This window comes from Natrix helvetica, assembly GCF_964273705.1.
Source record: "Natrix helvetica genome assembly, chromosome: 7".
NCBI classification, from domain to species: Eukaryota; Metazoa; Chordata; class Lepidosauria; order Squamata; family Natricidae; genus Natrix; species Natrix helvetica.
The window spans coordinates 54446158-54459450 of NC_138558.1; positions in this window are offsets into that span (position 1 = coordinate 54446158).

Consider the following 13293-nt stretch of genomic DNA (forward strand, 5'->3'; position numbering starts at 1 on the left):
CCTTAGGCTTTGAAGCCATGATGGTCTTCTGTCCTCGTTTGCCTTCAATCTTTCCTTGGAAGATTAAGTGAAGGATGCTGTATTTTTCTGGATGTCGCGTCGCATGTCCAAAATATTCTTAACGTGCATATTTTTTAATGGCTTTGATGATTTCCCTTTGCTTTCCCAGATGGCTTATCACCACCTCATTTGTGATTTTGTCAACCCAGCTTATATTTCTAGTTCTTTATATTCTTCCAAAGTCTTTTGGTATTGTTTCTCCCCCCCCCCCTTCCCTATGTAGGTTATAGCTAATCCTCTGATATATGCTATGGCTGTATCCCACATGTTCTGTAGTGAGGTCTCTTCTTTTGTATTCCCTTTAAAAAAAAACAGTTCTCTTTCCATCATCTTATAAGTTCTTTGTCTTTTGTTATGGATTGATTTAAAGCCCCCCTTGCTTTTCTTTTTTTGTCCCTTCCAACAAATTTTAATTGAATTGTGATCAGTCCATAGATTTGTTTCTATTTCTGTCTCTTGTATGTTTGCCCTCGATTCCGGAGTCATCCAAATCTATTCTCAAACAGGATTGATGCAAATTTGAATAAAATGTATATGATTTTTCCTGGATTCATTTCTCTCCATGTATCTTGTATAGACAGTTCTTCTATCAATTTAACAAAGATTCTGAACAGGGTCCTTCTTGTTTTTTTATTTACTTTATTTCTTTTGTAGTCAGATTTTGTGTCAACTATTGCGTTAAAGTCTCCTATAAGACCAGTGGTGGGATTCATTTTTAAAAAAATTACCGGTTCTGTGGGCATGGCTAAGTGACCATGTGACTGGGTGGGCATGGCTAGATGGCCATGTGACTGGGTGGGCGTGGCCAACTCAACATCATTTCTTTGCCCTAATTACTGTTTTAAGTATAAAAAAGTTTGGACTCGATTCATTTCTCTCCATGTACCTTGTATTAATAGTTCTATCATTTTAACAAAGGTTAAGTATAAATCAGTTTGGACTCGATTGTGGTTGTAAGTTGAGGACTTACAACCACATGTGGGACAGTGACTTTCCAAAAAATGGTGGACACGATCCTAGTTCCCCTCATGAGGATTCCACCATTCAGACCTTTTGCAATCCCCCAAAGGGTCAAAGGAAACCAGATTCCATACAGCTCTGAACTTTTTAGGCAAACCAAATACAAGTGGCCCTCACTTAATGGCTGGTTGCTTAGCAAGTGTTCTAATTTATGACTGACCCCCCCCCCTAGAGCTACTTGACCTGTTTTTGGAGTTTTGACAGCTGTGCGCGTGCACATGCGCACACACACACAAAATTTATGACCAGTTAAAACATCCCACACAATTATGTGACTCTGGTTTGTTATGTTTTTTGCCAGTTTCCAACAATCCCTTCCAATTAAAAATGTCCATTGGGAAAAATTGACTTGTTTAATAACCACAATGTTCACTTAATGATCACAAGGTTCACTTAACGACCATGGTGTTTAATGGTTCTCCCTCTCTTTTTGTCATCTCTCTCTCATTTTTCATCTCACTCTGCATTATAATGAGCTCAAGGAGGAGGAGGGGGACTGTCTGCCCCATTATGAAGCGCACTAAGTTTAAGTATTGCAGCAGGTGCTGCAAGAGCAGTGAGCAGCCATGGAGGAGGCAAGAGCAGCAGCATCAGCCACAGCCATATTCCCCATATTCCTCTCACCGCCTCCATAGGTGCTTGCTGCTCTTGCAGCGCCTCATGTGCAGCACTTAAACTTAGCATGCTTCACAATGGGGAAGACAGCGTCCCCTCCTCTAGAGCCCACTACAACAAAGAAAGAAGGAGGGAGAGGCATCTTGAGGAGAAGATATTGGACAGCCATTTGTCCAGAATGCTATAGGGCAGTGATGGCGAACCTATGGCATGCGTGCCACAAGTGGCACACGGAGCCATTTGTCAGGGCACGCGAGGCGCTGCCCTGTCAGCTGGTCAGTGCGCATATGTGCGCTGACCAGCTGAGTTCACCTTTTTAAAAGCTATTTTTCGCCTTCCCCAGGCTCCAGAGGCTTTATAGGAGCCTGGGGAGGGCGGAAAGAGCCTCCCCCGCCCCCCCGGAGGCTTCAGAGATCATCCGGAGGCTTCCCTGAAGCCTTCGGAATGCTTAAAACCACCCTCCAAGCAAACCGGAAGTGACTTCCGGGTTGCTCAGAGGGTCGTTTTAAGCGTTCCGAAGGCTTCAGGGACCGTCCGGAGGCTTCCCTGACGCCTTCAGAGGGCTTAAAACGACCCACCGAGCAAACCGGAAGTGACTTCCGGGTTGCTCGGAAGGTCGTTTTGAGCGCTCCGAAGGCTTCAGGGACTGTCCGGAGGCTTCCCTGACGCCTTCGGAGCGCTTAAAACCACCCTCCAAGCAACCCGGAAGTCACTTCCGGTTTGCTCAGAGGGTCGTTTTAAGCGTTCTGAAGGCTTCAGGGACACCTCCGGACGGTCCCTGAAGCCTCCGGAGGGCCTCGGAGAGGGCGGAGGAGGCTCTTTTCAACCTCCCCAGGCTCCTATAAAGCACTCTGCACTCATCAGCAGGACTGGGGCAAGGAAAAAATCCCCCCATTTTTGCCTTGCCCCAGCCCTGCTGAAGCCTGCAGAGGGTTGCTGGGGCTGCAGGAAGGCAAAAAATCCTCTGTTTTTGTGAAAAATGGCCCATTTTTTGCAAAAATGGAATTCAGGGGGGGGGGGCTTTGGGAGGCCAAAAATGGCTGTATTTGGTCCATAAGATGCACCAACATTTCCATGCTCATTTATGGGGGGGGAAGGTGTGTCTTATACTCCGAAAAATATGGCACATAGAGTTAGAATTCCTATTTTTTAACAAAATTATTTAATGTATCTCCACCTCAGGAGTGGATTTTAGCCAGTACGCACCAGTATGCCCATACCCATTTGTGAAATTTAGCATGTCTTCCCATACCCGTTCTTCCAGAGGCTGCGTACCTGAATGCTCCCTCCCTTGGCCTGCCCCCTTGCTCGCTCGCCCCCCCCCCCCCCGTCTGCACCAGGCTTGCCTTGCCCACCCACTTCCTTTGCCAGAGCGAAGGATTGGGAGAAGCCCATGCGGTGCGTGCTCCTTCTCTTTGACAGCCGCCTGGTTTTCAATGGGGGGGGGAGGGGGAAAGAAATCCATGTTTTTCCTCCCTCTGTATGGATTTCTCCCCCAATTGGAAACAAGGTGGCTGTCAAAGAGAACGGCGCATGCGCCATGTGGGCTTTTCCAACAGCTGAACTCCCCTCCTGTTTCTTCTTCAGCTGTTGGAAAAGCCCACATGACGCATGCTCCTTCTCTTTGACAGCCACCTGGTTTCCAATGGGGTTGGGAGAAGGAATCCATGTTTTTTCTCTCTGTGTATGGATCCCCCCAATTGGAAATGAGGCAGCTATCAAAGATAAGGACATGCACGCCACATGAGTTTTTCCAACAGCCCAACTCCCCTCCTATTCCTTCTTCGGCTGTTGGAAAAAGCCATGCGCGGCACGCTCCCTTCTCTTTGACAGCTGCCTTGTTTCCAATGGGAGTGGGGGGAAGGAATCCATGTTTTTCCTCCCTCTGCATGGATTCCCCCCCCCCATTGGAAATGAGGTGGCTGTCAAAAAGAAGGAAGTGCCAGAGAGCAGAGGGGCAAGGGGCAGGCCCAGCCAGTGGTCGGGTCAGCCTGTTAGCCAAACTGGCCCCAAAGTTAACAACCGGTTTGGCTGAACTGGGTCAAACTGGCTGAATTCCACCTCTGATCACAACCTACTTCTTGGTAAGCTAGAAAAATGTGGAATAGGCAGTATCACCACAAGATAGATTTGTAACTGGCTGACAAACCATACTCAATGAGTAGTCCTTAATGGTACTACATCTACATGGAGAGAAGTAACCAGTGGGGTACCACAAGGTTCCATCTTAGGCCCACTGCTCTTCAATATCTTCATAAATAACTTAAATGAGGGAGTAGAAAGGGAACTCATCCAATTTTCAGTTGACACCAAGCTGGCATGACTAACCAACACCCCAGAAGACAAGCTCAGGATCCAAAAAGATCTTGACAGACTTGTACCATAAGCCATAGCCAAGAAAATGAAATTTAATGTGGAGAAAAGCAAGGTTTTAAACCTGGACAGAAAAAAATCAAAGATACAAGTGCAGATTATGCGAAACCTAGCTCCAAAACAGTAATTGTGAGAGGGACATTCCCAGCTGGGAAGCAATCACAGATGCGGAAAAGAAATACTATATTTTTCGGAGTATAAGATGCAGCTTTTTCCCTCCAAAAAGAGGCTGAAAATCTGGGTGCGTCTTATACACTGAATACAGTATTTTTTGCCTCCCGAAACTCCACCCCTTCACCAAAATGGCCATGCATAGCTTGTAGGAAGCTTTTTTGCTCCCCCCCCCCAGCACTCTGCAAGCCCCCTAAAGGCTATTCATGCCTTTGGGGGGGGGGGGGTTGCAAAAAACAGGCTGTTTTGGGGAGGTTTGGAGAGTGCAAAAACTTTTTTTTAATTTGCCTCTTCAAAATACTCTGGTGCACCTTATACGGTAGACATGAAAGCCAGCTGCCAGAAAGGCGATCCTTTAATTCAGGAAGGCAAGAAAAGTAGTTACACAGCTCGAGTGTTCCTGGCTTGCAAGAAAACTTGGAAGTGTGACTCTGAGCCTTTTATGCTTAATTCCCCTTTGAAGCTCCTGCAGCTTGATGGGTTTTGAAGTGGTTCTGATTGCAGAGACTTTGAAAAAAGTGCAAAGGAGATCAACTAAGATGATTAAAGGCCTGGAAACTAAAACATATGAAAAACAGTTGCAGGATTTGGGTTTGGCTAGTCTAGAGATACAAAGGACTAGGGGTGATATGATTGCAGTATTCCAGTATTTGAGAGGGTACAACAAAGTGGAGGGGGTTAATTTATTTTCCAAAACACCAAAAGGCAGGACAAGAAACAATAGGTATAAAATAATCAAGGAGAGTAGCAACCTGAAATTAAGTAGAAATTTCCTAACAGTGAGGACAATTAAACAGTGGAACAGTTTGACTTCAGAAATTGTGAGTGCTTCATCACTGGAGGTTTTAAAGAAGACAGTCACTTGTCTGAAGTGGTATAAGATCTCCTGCTTCAGCAGGGGGCTGGACTAGAAGACCTTCAAGGTCCCTTCCAGCTCTATTCTGATTCTGAAGATGTTGCCCAAACACCAGAAGCAAAAAAGGTCCCTGGAAGAATCTGGGGCCTTGGGGGAGGCCTGCAGGCAGACTGCAGGAAAAAGAGTTCAATTCACTTAAATTCTGTGTGAGCAAAAAAATCAAAGTTAAGCAATATATAATATATGGATGTCAGTAATTGTTCCCCATGATAACAAAGAAATGAGCCCTGAGCTAATAAATACTATATTACTTTAATATCAATGTGTTTTCATGCATAAGCTTCTAATAGAGCGACACATTTCCACTCTGGCCCAGTTAGAAAATATTGAAATATTGAAATATAAAGAAATAAGCCAGGGGTGACCAGGTGAAAAGACAATTTCCTCCAGAAGCAGGCTGGAGGATCCAGGAGCAGCACTTGTCTAGAAGTGAGCATGTGCTCAGTTGGCAAAACATCTTGCACAACTATGGCTGTGTATCCAGGAGGGAAAAATCCCCACCTAGGATTAACACCTGCCTTAAACTGCAGGCTGTTCTACATTGGACTGCATTGAAGTGGGGCTTTCAAAGACATGAAGATAATGGTAGGTTTCCATTTGTCATTCACAGACATGATCCAGTCTGGATTATTTATTTATTTAGAGAATTTATAAGGCTGCCGACTCACTTTCAGTGACTCTAGTCAGCTTGCAAACAATAAAAATCCCAATATAAAAAGAGTAAAAACAATACCCCCACCTCCCCTGTGGCAAAAATAAGCATTCAAACAAGCCACGTGATGAGCTCCATCCTGCTCTGGGTTCCCCAGGCTGGTTGGAAAAACCAGGTCTTCAGGTTCTCATAAAAGTTTATCAAAGTGGGGGCCAGTCTAATCTCTATGGGGAGGATATTCCAAAGGGAGGCAGCCACCATGGAGAAAGCCCTTCTTCTGGGTCCCACCAGTTGTACTTCATTAGGAAACGGAACACGCCATAAGTCCCTGCTATAAGTTAGGTGAATGTAACCAGGAAGATGTGATCCTTCAGATAAAATGGTCCCAAGCCATGTAGGGCTTTAAAGCTGACAACCAGCACCTTTAATTGCACCCAGAAGCAAATCAGCAGCTAATTGCAACCCCTGCAAGAGAGGTGATATATGTGGACAGCTGAGTTTGCACAAAACCATGTAGGTCACTGCATTTTGAACCAATCGGAGCTTCTGGGTGTTTTTTTTAATTGCAACCCCATGCAGAGCATAGTTGGAAGCAACTAAATTGTCTTCCTTGAGTATTTTCAAGCTGCCACACTGAAAATGTCACTAAACAGTATTATAAAGTGACTAATAGCCAAGGAGGTTTCTCACAACCATTTCTGTTTTTTTAAATAATGGTTTTTGAAAAAAAACTGGCCTCTGGTTCTCTTACAGAGAATTGCACCGGTTACTTGGTTTTGTTTAGTGGATAATCTGGTAGTGGCAGCTCATTACCCCTTAGATTGGATGTTCCTGTATCTTTAGGCACTTTCAAGATAAACCAGTTCCCAGGTAAACAGTGATTCAGTAACAATTCAATTGTCATGCAGAACAACCAGTTTTGTTTCCTACATCTGGTACTGTTACAAGGACAGATGATTGCATGTCATCTTGGTAACATAACTAAACCAAAGGGCAACATAGAGAAAGGCAGACTTTGATAATTTTTGCTATATAGCTAATCTGCTCCTGAAATGTGATTCCATGCCTTTGTGTTTTAGGATGCATTTATGTGTAATGGAAAAAAATGATGACCCTAAATGAAAGATAATAATAATAAATATTGAACAATTAATAATACTTTATTAAGAGTACACAATTTATCTGGGCCGAAGTCGCGACGGCACGAATGCTCTGAGATCACAGTCGACACTTTTGCCACTGGGGGGGTCCAAACGGATCTAAACTGTCCCAAAGACACAGTGAACAGGAAGAATAAGAATAAATAAAAAAGTTTTTTTTTTCAAAAAAAGAGTACACAATTTACACAGTATTTCTGTGTGCATTCTTCTTCTTTAAATTACCACAAAATTCTTGAATGCACAGTCAGGAAACATGATAAGTTACCATCTGTTGAAATGCAACCAGATGCTACAGTTCAGTCTAAGTTTGACATTGAACAACCAGTTGAGTTCAAGGGAGAATTCCCATATGCATATGAAATTACTCTGCAACCCCAAAATGACCCTTTAAGAAGTGGACATGGATAATGGTGTGTTTGATGCAATGAATGCAATAGCTATAAGCAGGCAGGCATTTGAACAGGATGAGAAGAGCCAGACAGCTAATCAACAAGAAAGCCAAGTGATGTACCCTTGGGAATCCAAACTGAAAACTGAAAAAGGAGAGACAGTGTGCTATTACATGCTGGACCACACATGGTGTTTACAAATTATACTAAAATAAGAAAAAATATAAAATGTCCAGCCAGCAGTCCTGACAAAAGCTATGTTGCCCCTTGTAGGAAAAATATAGAGCAAGACTATCAACAAAGAAAACCTGTGTAAATTTATGCAATGCAAAAAGATTTTACATTTCTTCTGCAAAAAGATTTTTGTTCATGTTGTATTATAATTTTGTTTTAGCGTGTCCACTCAGTATCACTTCTGACTGAACAAGTGAATTCAGTTATTCTATTTCCATTTGCAGGTCTTAGGGCTGGAGTGTGGTATCTAGTCTCCCTTAAAATTCCTCTTAAACATAGTGAGATTTAAAATATCATTTGCTTGCAAGCAAAAACCACAAAGTGGATAAAATGATAGAAAATGAAGAAGCTAAAGTGTTCTGGGATTTTAGAATACAAACAGAAAGGGACCTGCCTCACAACACCCCAGATTGAACAATTATTATAACAAAGACAAAAAAAGTCTGGATAGTGGATATGGTACTACTTGTAGAAAGCAGAATAGAAGAGAAAGAATTGGACAAAATGACAAAATACAAAGACCTGCAAATAACTTTAGCAAAAGAAAGCAAAAATAATACCAATAGTAATAGGGTGCAATCCCAAAACAATTCGAGCAGTGGTTCTGATCAGTTCTGGAGAACCATTAGCAGGAATTTTGAGTAGTTCAGAGAAGCAGTATATACTACTTCTGACTGCCCCTGCCCCCATCTATTCTCTGCCTCCTGAGTCCCAGCTGATTGGGAGGAAATGGGGATTTTGCAGTAACCTTCCCCTGAAGTGGGGAGGGAATGGAGATTTTACAGTATCCTTCCCCTGCCATGCCCACCAAGCCACACCCACCAAGCCACACCCAGAGAACCGGTAGTAAACTCCACTAAACTGGAGTACCGCTTCAACACATCAGCAGTGACAAATTCACCATCAGTCAATTGCAAAAGGCAATTTTATTTGGAAGCATCACTTACATTCTGCGTGATATGTATAACAGCATTCAACAGCCACATTTGTGTATCCCAGGTCCTTGAGAAGAACTTGATAGGCAGACAAAAATGCCAAATCCAGTCTGAACTTCTGGCTGATTGTTTAATGAATCATAACAAAATTATTACATTTTTATGCCATCAAACTCCCAGATGAATTTCAGTTTATTTTTTATTCATTTGCAGTGGTGTAACAAATGAAAAACATTCCATTATTACTTATTGTATCAGTGACTAAATCTAAATTATTGCAACTTAGACCAACATTCAGAGGATCCTGTAATTTGCTCAAATCAAGTGGTCACAATTAGGTCAAGGATAGCAAATTTACTTGTTATTTCTTCCAATCTGACAAATGAAATTGTTAAAAAGAGAGGACTAGAATTTGTTGGACTTTTAACTCTTGATAGAATTTGATTCCAAGCAAATGTCAAGATAGTTGAAATCCCCATTCTTGGTATCATATAACTCTTTGGAAGACTTCTCATCTGACTTAGAAAGGCCTCATATCTTCTGCCTCTCCAGCCAGTTTGTAGTCAGCTCCCACAATAGTATCAGTGACAGTGTGCAGAAGCTAACAATTGTCTGACATTCTGTCACATGAACTAGAAGAGCTGTTTTTCTTTGGCAATGCAGTCTGGGAGAAGAACAGATAATAAACTTCTGGGAATCAGAAACCTTTTTTTACAAGGAAGCGGGGTTGACGGACTAGGGGAAAGAAGAAAGGAACTGGCTGGACCTGAAAAATGAGTTTTGGAGGAGGAAAAGAATGATGACTAATGAATCCACTTGGCATAAGCATCTTTAGGAAGTGCTGAAATTTTGTGAGTTCCAAAGGGTCAGATCATGATTACTGAGATGGTTGTGATTAGGAAAGGAAAAATGCTCCTCTTGCTTGACCTTCACTGCCAAACATTTCTTTGTGCTCCCTGTTTGTTTGTTCAAGGTGTTTGCTCTTTGGAAATCGGGTTTCTGATATGACCCTTTATATCATGTTTTGTTAAATTAAATCCCCAAATTTTGGAATCTTTCAAACTGCAGATGTATTGAGCATTTGCAAAAAAAGGTGATCATATACTCATACTCATTCGAACCAGGGCTGTATTGCTTATTAGGCCAATGTAATTCGAATCCCAGTAAGGGTATGGCTAGCTGATGAGAGCTAAATAGCTTGAAATGGATCCATACTAGTCTCCCTTTATTTATTTATCAGCACAAATACAACACAAATATAAAAAGGCAACATTAAAAATAAAAATATGGGTTTCTGCCTGCATGGTTTTCTGTGATGAGCCGAAGGACAGAAAGAGGGAGTAGTGAGCTCCCTCCCATATTTGGGCATACCAGGGGTTGTAACACACACACACACACACACACACACACACACATACATATTGATATTTGCAATAAGGTAGAAGTAAGGTAGAACTTGTAGGCAACTGTGGGCAAGGATAAACAGAGAGATAAAGATGGCAACTATTACTACCTTAATGAATTTAGTGAAAAAAACAACATCCAACCCTGCATCAGCAGCAATCTCACCCTCAAACCAAGATCTATCGAGAATGCATTGGGGCTGGAAAAAGGCAGAGTGGCGGCAGGAACAGCGGGACTGGCACAAACAATGCAAAGTATGCAATTAATGCTCCAGATGATACAAGAGGCAATGACGAAAACCCAAGAAGTGATAGCTACAAGTCATGAAGAGATGAGGAGGAACCATGAAGAAATTAAAAATGAAATGGGAGAATTGAAAGGAGATAGCAAAAACATGGGTGACAAAATTGAAAAGATACAGAACGCCATAACAGTCAACGAAGAGAAAATCCAGAACATCGAAACAAAAATAGAACATACAGATCAGAGGATGGAAAAAATGAATTTAAAATATACACAAGTTAATAAGGAGTTAGAAGAATCAATAACCTTCCTCAAAATGGAAAGAGCTTCATATTATCTAAGATTCCAAAACATAGTTGAAGAAAAAGAGGAAGACCTAAAAGGAAAAATGACTGAAATTTTCACTGAAATTTTATGGAGAAAGGAACAAGAGATGAGAGGAGATATTGATGTGGTCTACTGTGTACACACCAACTATGCCAGAAGACATAGACTACCAAAAGAAGTGCATGTAAGATTTGCCAAAAGAACAACCAGAGACAAAATGTACAAAAAACCCAGAGAAGGGACAATAACATGCAAGGAAAAAGAGTAGATTACTCTGAAACAGATACCAGGGAGAGTAAGGGAGCAATGAAGACGGTACCAATTTTTAACTAATCAGTTAAATAAAAACAGAATAATGTACAGATGATTGGTACTGGAAGGGATATTTGTCTCTTGGCAAGAAAAAAGATATAAAATAGAAGCATAGAAAAAGCTCAAGAATTATACAAAAAATACTTCACAAGGGAAGAAGAACAAGGAAGTAAAGAGGAGCTAGAAAGTAGAAGTCAAGAAGAAGAAGAAGAAGAAGAAGAAGAAGAAGAAGAAGAAGAAGAAGAAGAAGAAGAAGAAGAAGAAGAAGAAGAAGAAGAAGAAGAAGAAGAAGAAGAAGAAGAAGAAGAAGAAGAAGAAGAAGAAAAGGAAAGAAGGTGTGAGAGGAAAAAGTCAGGTACAAACCAGAAGTAATAAAAACCACCCCAACTAATGATGGAACAGAAAACAGCAATTATCTCGGTAAATTTGAATGGATTGAATGCACCAAAATAACAGCACAGATGTTTAGTAAACTTAGGAAACTGAAGGCAGTTAACTATATACAGCACCGGCTATATATAACTATAAAGAGGGATAGCAACCTATATAAAAGAAAAAATAAACTCCAAATCAGTCTACTCTGATGAGGCAGGATTCTATTGATTGAATTAGAAACAACACAAAAACTGATCTTATTAATAGTGATATATGCACCAAATCAGAAATAAGAGGGAAATTGTACAATAAAATAAATGAATTAGAATATGAAAATATTTGCTTAATTGGGGATTATAACGCAATAGTGGATAAAAAGATGGACTATTAAAGTAAAAAATAATAATAAAACAAAAAAAATACATTACCTAAATCATTTTTCAAGATGGCAATGGAATATAAACTACATGATATTTGGAAAGAAATGCACAAAACAAGAAAGCAGTATACCTTCTATTCGAAACCCCACCAGTCTTGGTTGAGAATAGATATGGCCTGGACATCATCTGAACTACGTAACCAATTGGAGGAAATCGAAATTGAAACAAATGAATGGTTGGATCATAACCCAATAAAATTAAAATGGAAAGGCCAAAAAAGAAGAAAAAGATGGATGATGAACCCAAATATCGTGAAAAAAACAGAATACATTCAAATGCTAGAGAAAGTATTAAAATTATTTCTTAGAATGAACAAAAAAGAAGACACCTCAATACAAAATCTCTGGGATACAATGAAAGCATACATAAGAGGCATCATGATCACCTATATAGCAAGTAAAAATAGGGGGGGGGGGGGAGAACAACAAGAATGAATGCAAAAAGAACTTAGGGAAGCCAAAGCTGAATTACTGAAAAACCCAAAGAATAAAACTAAAAAAGAAAAAAGAGAGATGATAAAACATAAGATTAACTTAATAACTCAAAAAGAATTAGTGCAGAAAATTAAAGTGGCCAAAGAAAATTACTTAGAACAAGACAACAAACCCGGACGACGGCTGGCATACAGATTGAAAAATGAAAGATATATCAACTAAAAGATGACAAGGGAAATATTCAACATAAATCGGAAGAAAACACTAATATAGTTGAAGGACTGGATGGAATTAAAAAATAAAAGAATCTTGACCTTAGAAGGTCACGATCTGCAAGTAGGTTGGCACACGTTCTTATGGAATAATAAAAACAAAACGCACAAATACTTTCAAAAACATCTAATTAGAAATGTGCTATTGAAAAACTGGCTCCAAATTTAAAAAAACCACTATGTGAAAATCCCGAATTGGCTATCTCCAACAGAAAGGACGATGCACCCAAATTTTACAGATATGATTAAAGTGATAAGATACAGAGACTTAATTAATGGACAGGGAAATTTTAAAACAATCGAAGAATTGGCAGAACAAAACATGAAAGTTGACTGGCTAACCTTCTTGCAAATCAAAACTAAACACAATAACGATACTAAATTATACAACATCCAAATGGAACCACATGAATTAGACAAAATAATTCAAAGTACAGAAAGAAAAATGATATGGAGAATATATTAATTTCTTCTGAAATATAAAATGGAAGAAGAAATTGTGAAGGAACAAATGGTAAAATGGGCACAGAACTTTGGCTACAATATTGAATTAGATAAATGGGAAAAACTTTGGGGGACAAATTTAAAAATGACACTATTGGTTGCTTACAATGAAAACGAGTACAAAATGTTTTACAGATGGCACCTATAACCAGCAAGGTTAGCAAAAATCTCAGCAAATATTTCACCAAAATGTTGGAAATGTGAAATAGCACACGGAACATATTATTACATGTGAGGAAGTCAAAAAGTATTGGAAAAAGATTAAAAATTGGCTAGAATCGATAACAGGAGTCAAATTTGATTGGAAACCAGAAGTATTTTTATTAGGAATAATGATAACAAAATATAAAAAAGAAATCCAGTTTTTAATTCTACACATAATTATGGCGGTGAGGATTGCCTTCACTCAGAAATGGAAAAATAAATTGATACCAAGCGAAGATGAAATAATAAGAAA